Below are 9,572 nucleotides of genomic sequence, written 5' to 3' on the forward strand. Positions count from 1 at the left end.
TATCTATCTATCTATCTATCTATCTATCTATCTATCTATCCATCCATCCAGATAGACAGATATATTCCAAATTCAATTGAAGGATAGCACTGTAGTACCAACTGTAATCCCAGCACAAGGGGGTGCAAGAGGGTCAGAAATCCAAGGTCAGCCTTGGTTACAGGTGAGGCCTATATGGTATATATGAGATTTTGTTTCTAAAAAAGAAGAAAAAAAAATGAAAGGAAGAAAAGAAGGAAAATCTATTAAAATGTTAGTCAGAATTCTAAAGCAATAGCTGGGCTTAGTGATGAGCATGGTGTCTGGCGTAGCAGCAAAGGCTTCGGTGTTATTTCTGAGTTAAAATACCTAGTTAACTGGAGATGGTGGCACACAACTGTAATCCCAGCACTAGGGTGGTAGAAACAGATGGATCTCCATGAGTTTGTTGCCAGCCCGGTCTTCATCAAAAAATCTAGGACAGCCAGGGCTATGTAGAAAGACCTTGTCTCAAAACAACAACAAAAGACTTAAAAAAAGAGAAGAAACAAAGCAAAAACAAGCAAGCAAATAAACAAAAAACCCTAGTTGAGCTTGACCACCACACGCTGGGAATAAATCCCATTTACTCCACATACTTGCTCTAAATATATCAAGAATGGCCAACCTCTGCGCCCATGCAGCAATATTCTTGCCACTTCTGTCTTCTTTTTATATTTTGATTTATTTTAGAGAAAAGGTTGACAGGCACATGATTTCAGCTATGAAGAGGGAAGGATGAATATTTCAAAAGCCTTTCTGAGAGGGACACAGATATAGCTGGGATTTTATTTTTAAAGCATGTGTAGCACTTTCAAGAAACAAATTCTTTTTTTTTTTTCTTTTTAACAAGTTCTTATTATGCTGATAGAACTGACTAGCATGAAGGCTCACTTATCTTGATTTAGAATGCTGACCGAACACGTTTTTCATGCCTGAAATTTAATCTGACTCTCTTACTTGAATTTAAAATATTTTAAAGTTAAGCTAAGTCTGGATAATCAGTTTAAAAGCACCAAGATATTCAATTACATTTATTTTTAAAAGATCTATTTATTTATTTAGACGATGAGTCTCACTATGTAGTCTCACCATGAGTCTCACCATGAGTCTCACGGGCTGGCCTGTAATTCCTTTGTAGGCCAGGATGGCCTAGAATTCCCAGCAACCTACCTGCCTCTGCCTCCTGAGTACTGTGATTAAAGCTATGGGCCACTATGCCAGCAAGAGTTATCTCTCTCTCTCTCTCTCTCTCTCTCTCTCTCCTTTTTTTTTTTTTTTTTTTTAATGTGCATGACTGTTTTACTTGCATGTATGTATGTGTACCATGTGTGTTTGGTATTTAAGGAGACCAGAAGAGGGCAGTGGGTCCTCAGAAACTACATTTATCAAGGATTATGAACTGCTGAAATGGTGCTAGGAACCCCAATCCTCTGCAGTTAGGGCCAGCTGTAATGTCACAAGCCTGTAATCCAAGTATTAGATATTGATATAGAATAGAGAGTATAAGGATAAAATAGAAGCGAGCTTGAAGCTGTCTGCACAACATAGAAAGATGCTGTCTCAACTACCACCCCCCCCCACCAAACACACAAATCAGACTGGGGGTACAACTCAGAGCTGGAGTGCTTGTCTAGTATATGAGAGATTCTGGGCTCAATTGCTAGCACTAGGGGCTAAGTTTAAAACCCTAGAAGAACAATATTACAGTAAACTGAGCAAGAAAACAAAAATAAACATCTTCCTACTTCAAAAAACTATTTTTATTCACCCTGGACCTTCAGGAAGTGGGCGCAGCCACGGCATAAAGGGTGACACCCGCAAGTTCCTAGGCCCCTAGAAGCCGCAACCAACTCTATCACTGGTGCCAAGGACCACGAGTCTAACCAGATGAATGTGGCCAAGGCTGACAATGTCACAGGAAGGTTTAATGGCTAGATAAAAACCTATGATATCTGTGGGGCCATTCGCAGGATGGGAGAGTCCACGGGGCTGGCTAAGGCTGAAGTCATCTGAAGGGGCCTCTGAGGCAGCACAGAACACACTTAGGCACCAAACTCTGAGCACAGAGGAGATTTATTACTCCGGAGGGACAAGCAGGATGAGGGGTGGAGGTGAGTTGTTCTGATCAGACAGAGAGGATGGCAGGGCTTTTTGCAGGAGTGCCGTATTCAGGAAGAAAGGAGAGTCAGTTCGAGTTGCTGGTAAGTCCTGATTGCACAGTTTAGCCAGAGTAGCCAAATAATGAATTTTGGTTTCTGGACCTTGCTGTTCTGATAGGTGGACCTTGGAGTTTTAGTCAGGCATAAGGAAGTGGCCAAATAAGGGACTAGATTCTGGGGGCTGGCTTTAGGAGTGTAATCTAAAGGTTTAGCAAGGGAGAGGGATAGGAGGAGGGGAAGACCTGCCAGCGACATGTTTGCAGTGTGGGCTTGTTAGAGAACCTTTCAGCACCTCTCAAAGAACTTCTGGCCAGAGGAAATTGGGGAATCTTTATCATAAACAAACATGAGAAACCAACCAACCAAAAACCCCACCTATTTTTAAGCTAGCATGGCTCATATAGTAAAGAGCAAGGATGGAAGGAAGGAAAGAAAGGAGGGAGGGAGGAAGGGAGAGAGGAAGAAAGGGAAGGGAGGACAATTTTTTATTTTCTACAATCTTTTCATCTTTAATCATATGCAAACACTTCTCCCGCTGTGGTACACATTAGACAAATACAAATGATTATGCGGACAGCTACTTGTAGCTTTAAAAGATGGGAGGTCTCTGGTGCTGAAGACACTGCACACCTTTGTTGCAAGATGTCTGGAAAGGAGGCTGGACTGCAAGCCCCCTCCCTGCTAGCTAGTTTTTATAGTTCAAGGGGGTGCTATGCTGCTTGCTAGGAGAAAAAAAAAATGGCATCAGCAGTCTTAGGCAGCTGTGAATCCTGTAAACTGCAGCTGTGTTCTGTTGTTTCTTCTCTGTTTTTCTCACTTTTTATATGAGCCTATTCACTTAATGACTCATTTACAATAGAAGTAAATTTGTTGTTGTTGTTGTTGTTGTGTGTGTGCATGTGTGAGATCTCCTTCCATTATGTAGAAGTCACCAGGGTTGGTGGTGAGAGTGTTTACTGGCTGGCAATCTTGCTGGCATTTTTTTTTTTTTTTTTTGAGACATGGGTCTCCTTTAGTCCAGTATGGCCTCAAAACTTAAGCAAGATATGTAGCTGACACTGACCTTGAACTCCCAATCCTCCTGCCTCTCCCTCCCAAATGCTGAGATTTGTGTTTGTTTGTTTTTGTTGTTTTGAGACAGGGTTTCTCTGTGTAACAAGCCCTACCTGGCTGTCCTGGACTCACTTTGTAGACCAGGCTGGTACTGAACTCACAGAGATCCACCTATCTCTGCCTCCACGTGGGATTACACGCATGTGCCACCACGACCGACTCCAAATGCTGAGATTAAAGTTGGGCACCACACACACAGCTCAGAAGTAATTTTAAAAACAAATTTTATGAACTCTGGAAGCTACTTGGTGGTTTAGAAATAAGGAACATTTTAGGACTTTTCTTTGACCAGGCTCATTGTGGTCCTGTTTCATGAGAACTGTACAAAGGAGGTATTCAATTTCTGAGAGGAAAAAGATTGTCTACAGTCTCCATAAATTTACATTATTTAAAATGCATGCCTGTATTCACCACATGCATTTGACCCACAAAGAGCCCTCAGATAAGGATGTGAGCCTCATAGTCTTGGTGTGATGGTGCTCAATACGCATTCCCCACTACTGTACCGCTTATGTGACTTTCATCCAAACACACTTCTATATTCCTGGTATGAGGCCCCAAACACGTCAACTCCCTGATGGTCACCTCATTGTTTACTAGTTATAGCACACAGAGGCTGGAATGTGCTCTTCCGGCAGGAAGAGTTCTACTGGAGGTCTAGAGAGAATAAAGTGTCTTCATTCTCAGTGACTAAGGCGAAAATACTGTGGAGAGGGAAGGAAGCAAGTTCCAAGAAGTATATGCTTACTATCTCTGGGCCGGTTCTTTTGTCAGTGAGGTCATACGTTTTGTCCAAGTTGGGGTCCATTTATCTCTGCTAGCTTCCTTAATTTATGGCATGCACCCTAACTCCAGCTAACTGTTTAACAAACATCTTTGTTTTTTGAAAAAAAGGGAACCTAAAAAAAGAAAAAAAGAATTTTTTAAGGATGAGGAACCTAAAAAAAGAATTTTTATTACAGCTGAGGAAAAGGCTTCCTCGGTAGAGAGCTTGCATGAGCCCTGGCTTGATCCCTGATGCTGTTTAAACTGACCAGGTAGAGTGACACATGTCTCTAGGTAAGCGCATCAAAAGTTCAAGGTCATTCTGAACTACCCAGAGAATTTAAGACCAGCTTTAGCTGTATGAGAACCTAAGTCAAAAACAACAACAAAACTCCATACAAATCCATTACTATAATTGGGGGAGGGAAACCACACACACACACACACACACACACACACACACACTAACAACAAAAATCCGATTATTTAATTGACAGTGAACTAGAAGAGTTTTTTTTTTTTTCTTTTTCTTTTTCTTTTAAAGACAGGTCTCATTATAATTCCCATGGCAGGATTGCCCTGGAACTAATTATATATTACCTCTTGTATCCACAGAGATCTGCCTGCTTCTGCCTCCTGAATACCGAGATTAAAGAGAGGCACCACTATACTGTTGTTATAGTCAAAAATGAAACTCTCAACCATTCTATTTTACCAATAAGGACTCAGGAGCCAGACGCTGGGGTGAAAACCTGCTAGCTCAGAGAGGCAGAGAAAGTAACCAGCTGACAGTCCTTCCCAGCTCAGGTCTGGATGGAAAAAAAAAACCAAAAGTCTCACTAGGTCAGCTGAAAGCCCAGGGAAGAAAGGCCAAATACCCTCAACTCAAAGTCCCTCCTACTCTTTGATCCTTGTCAGCTGGTTTCCAGCTCTGCCTCTTGACCTAGGGTTAATTTTATTAAATCCTGTGTGCAGAAAGCTCTTGGATTAAAGCTGTGTGCTAGGGCTAGGTAATCACACCATAATCACTGGTTTACAATAAACAGAAAGTTCTTGGATTAAAGGTGTGTGACAGGGCTCAACCACATCAAAAAACAGGGTTTTACAGTTCACAATTTTGGGGTTCACAATAGGATCAAATATCCTGCAAAACCATACCTTGAAAATTAGTATTTTGATCTAGGTATTGGTTGCAAGTATATATGATTACACTGCTCATATTACACAGGCAAATCAATTCCTAGGTGATTCTAGATGAACAATTAATCTGCTTTAGTGGTGATAATTCTCTAAATTAATCAGACTATCTATCTATCTATCTATCTATCTATCTATCTATCTATCTATCTTTGTTTTTTTCTGAACAGGGTTTTTCTGTGTAGCCTTGGCCGTCCTAGACTGGCTTTGTAGACCAGACTGGCCTCAAACTTACAGATATCTGCCTGCCTCTGCCTCCCCGAGTGCTGGGATTACAGGTATGCACCGCCATGCCCAGCTTCCCAAATTTATTTAAGGTGTCTGGATCAATGTTCAAGTATAGCCTTCTTAAGATCTGTGGCTGGGGCTATAACTCAGTGAATGAAGCCATGTGTTCAAATTCCAGTACATCACACACACACACCACATACATATATACATATATGTATATATCCGTATATATACATATATGTATATATTTTTTCAAACACTTTATTTAAGGTTCTTAAACGCCTCTACCTCCCTTCCAACCACCCCAACCTTAAGTATGAGGTTAGCAGGGAAAAGGGCTATAGACCTTTTTTTAGCTACTTCCTGCTGATAAGGATGGATGGGTTCTTTGGGGATTATCCAACGATCAAGATACTAGCAATCTAGTTGAACAGCAAAGCAGCAGCAGTGACTCTGGTCAGCAGCAGCATAATGCATCAGTAAAAGTGGCTAGACTCTGCCCAAATGGCACAAGTCTGCCAAAGTGCCCAAACTCCTCCAAAGCAGCAGGAAAAGTTCTCTGGAGCGTTTCTCTCTGCAAACACAAGCAAAGCGATGCAAACTGCTACAAAATCTACAGACACAAAAAGTGGGGTCTCACTGTCTGTGGGCTTCTATTTATCCCTTCTCAGAGTCCACACAAGGATGTTTTCCAGCTCACAAAACCCACAACCCTTGTCCTAGGTAGTTTCCAGCTGATAAACAACAAGCATATTTTCTCTGAGGACTATTTTCCATGGGGCGTTGGTATAATGTTCTGGTGGACAATACACAATTTACCCTTGTTCACTCAAATGCTGATTTCTCTACCCCACTAACTGGTTTCAATCTGGACATTGCATTTTGATGCTTGTCTTAAGCTTCACCTGTCTCAAGTTTGTGTAAACACACCACCATATGTTCTTTGTATTGTCAATAGAACAACCAGCCAGTGCTGAGCAATGGAGAGAATAGGGTAGGACATCCTGATCTGGAGGGGAGGAGAAGGTAGTAAGTGGGGGGAGTTGGAGCAGAGATCAGCAGGAAAGGACTTGGAACCATGAGGAAAGATGAACCAGACCTAGGATATGACTAAAATCAAGTATAATATGGGATATCCGAAAGGGAGGAAACAAAGCGGGCTTGGAGGTTTAGGATGGAGGAACTATTACCCAGCATTGTGCTCTAGGTTAATTAAATAAATTCTAGTCTCTGTGTGGTGACTTGAGCATACAGCTGTTTTAGGGATAACCACTGTTTAACTAAAAGATAAATGAATATTAAACTTTAATAATAATCAACAGCAATAGGGGCTGTTTTTCGAGGGGGGTGGGGAATTCCCACATCCCACACTTAACACGAAAACAAAAACCATATTCACATGACACAACTGAGTTTGAAAAGAAACCAGAAACTTCCACTTCACACACACACACACACAGAGGGAAACAAAAGTTTTTATGTAAAAATCTGAACACTTGAATTTCAAATAAAAAAAATTTTTGAACTAGGCATGGTGTTGCATGGTTTTAATGCCAGCACTTGGGAGGCAGAGACAGTCAGATCTCTGAATTTGAGGCTAGCCTGGTCTACAGAGTGAGTTTCAGGACATCCAGGGCCCAGAGAAACCTTGTCTCAACACACACACACACACACACACACACACACAAAAAAAAAAAAAAAGATAAATGAGTAGTAATTGAGCATAAAAAAGATACCTGGATGTCAGAGAAAATCTGGAGGACATTTGGTAAAGGACAAAGATGGAGCTTCTGTGTGGGAGCCTCCCAAAGCTACCCGCTCATTGCATGGACTTGCAAAGACTCACAATGCTAAAAATAATACTAACAGAACCAGGTACGGTGGCAGATGCCTTTAGTCCCAGCACTCTGCAGTCGCAGGATCTATGTGAGTTTGAGGCCAGCCTGGTCTACACACAATTTTTTAAAAGAACTTGTAAAAACAAAAACCAACCAAACAAAACAACCAACTCTGCTTTACTCACAACTCCGGCATATGACAGAGAAATGATGCAGATTAAAACAAGCAGCTTCAGAGGCGGCGGCAGAATTAGGTTCAGGAGAAACAGGAGCAGAGAAACAGAAACCTTTCTCAGCTGATTCACACGAACAATGTTTTATTCTGCTAGCAACTATGTGTGACGTGTGTGACCTACTGACAGCCAAGGAAACTGCCTCAAGCCTTAGGGTCCAGGGTTGTGCTGAGGGTCAGTTACATGAGGACACACATCACCTCTCGGATATGTAAAGACAGAGACTGGGCTTAGAGGTGTAGCTCAATAGTAGAGGCCTTGTCTACCATGTTCAAAACCAGAGTGTCTCAATACTTAGCACCACACAAAAATTCAGATGCTCATGAGGGGAGTTGTTAACCTAAGCATTCTATTCAAGCTGATGTGTGTGTGCTCCAGAATAGAAGCTACACACAAACACAAAGAAGCTGACTCAAGCCTGAGGGCTCTGCTTGTGTGGGGGTCAGTTATATGAGGACACATGGGACTTGCATAATCAGGTAAGATATTCCAAGGACTAGGAGGTTATTTGCCAGAAGCAGGCTGAGGTTGAACTCTTTGTTTTATTTTATTTCATTTTTATTTTGAAAGTTCTTTTAAAAAATTTTTTTATCTTGTGTACATTGGTGTTTTACCTCCGTGTATGTCTATGTGAGGATTTCAGATCTCCTAGGAACTGGAATTATAGACAGTTGTGAGCTGCAGCATAGGTGTTGGGAGTTGAACCCGGGTCCTTTGGAAAAACAGGAAGTGCTCTTAACCGCTGAGCCATCTCTCCTGCCCCAAGGCTGGGGTCTTATTTGAGCATCTAGTTATTAGGCCTCATACCTCAAAACACTGTGGTATATTGTTTAAATGTCTCCAGCTACATCTAACCAAGAACCAGAATATTCAGATTGATTGATAGTTGGCAGAAAATTGTCTTTCCTTTTAAGATATGCCATTGTTATGAATTTTTAAAAGTTGGAAACCATTCTACATTAAAAGTTTCTACGTTCTACCTTCCTACTTTCTGACGCTATGATTTTTCTGTTCTATTTCTATTTTTTTGAAATAGGGTAGAATATAGCCTACTTGACCTTGAACTCACCTCCCATCAGAAGATGAACTTGAATCCATGATCCTCCTGCTTCCATCTCTCTAGTGCTAAGATTACAGGCATGCACCGCCATGCATGGCTTTGTTTCTATGAATTTGCTTTCGATAAATCGTATGAATAGAATCATAAAGTATTTACCCTTTGTAAGTGCTTTGTTTTTTGTTTTTGTTTTTGTTTTTCTTATTTCTTTTGAAGCAGGGTCTTCCTATGTACCCCTGGATGGTCTGGAAAACACAGAGACCCTCTTGTCTCTGTTCCCAAGTGCTGAGACTAAAGGCAGGCGCCAACTTGCCCAGTTTATGACTGGGTTATTAGTAAAGGTTTTTCAGGGTTCATCCATATTCAACATGTGACACGATTTTTAGGTGATCTGTAGGTGAGAACGGTGTGTCCTCTTTTTGTATGTTTCCTATATGTGGACCTTCATAGGATGGAATACTGCATTACCCGTGCCTGTAGCACTTTTTTTTCTTTTCTTTCTTTCTTTCTTTCTTTCTTTCTTTCTTTCTTTCTTTCTTTCTTCCTTTCTTTTCTTTCTTGTCTCACTCCGTAGCCCAGATTGTCCTTGGACTTCAAACCTTTCTGTACCAATTTCCTGCTTGTTGGAATTGCTAGTCTGAGCCACCACGTCTATCATGTTTCTTTTTCCATTCCTGTGTCAACTAACACTTGGTTTCTCTCATCTCTTAGCTATTGTGAATCATTTAGGGTGAATGTGGTTGTTCGAATACTTCTCTAGTCCCTTTTTTCAGGGTTGTACACCAGAAGTGGACATAGGGAAATCATATGATAAACTCCCTTTTTATTTCTGTGAAGAATTTCCATACTGTTTCCTGTCGGGAGCCGCTCCCGCCATTACAAGATGGCGCCGGCTTCCTGCTTCCTGGTTCTTCTTGCCAGCATTTTCGCGCTTCTTGCCTGCGCCGCCCTGCAGTTT

At 41.4% G+C, this 9,572-nt stretch overlaps 1 protein-coding gene across 1 annotated transcript in view; it reads left to right on the forward strand.

Moving 5' to 3' along the window:
- Tcp11l1 (t-complex 11 like 1) overlaps positions 1 to 9,572 on the forward strand; it is a 61,252-nt gene that overhangs the window by 17,873 nt on the left and 33,807 nt on the right. The gene's annotated exons all lie outside the window — the stretch shown is intronic.

The sequence above is a fragment of the Psammomys obesus genome, unplaced genomic scaffold (genome assembly GCF_907164565.1).
Source record: "Psammomys obesus unplaced genomic scaffold, mPsaObe1.curated_primary_1811, whole genome shotgun sequence".
NCBI lineage: Eukaryota > Metazoa > Chordata > Mammalia > Rodentia > Muridae > Psammomys > Psammomys obesus.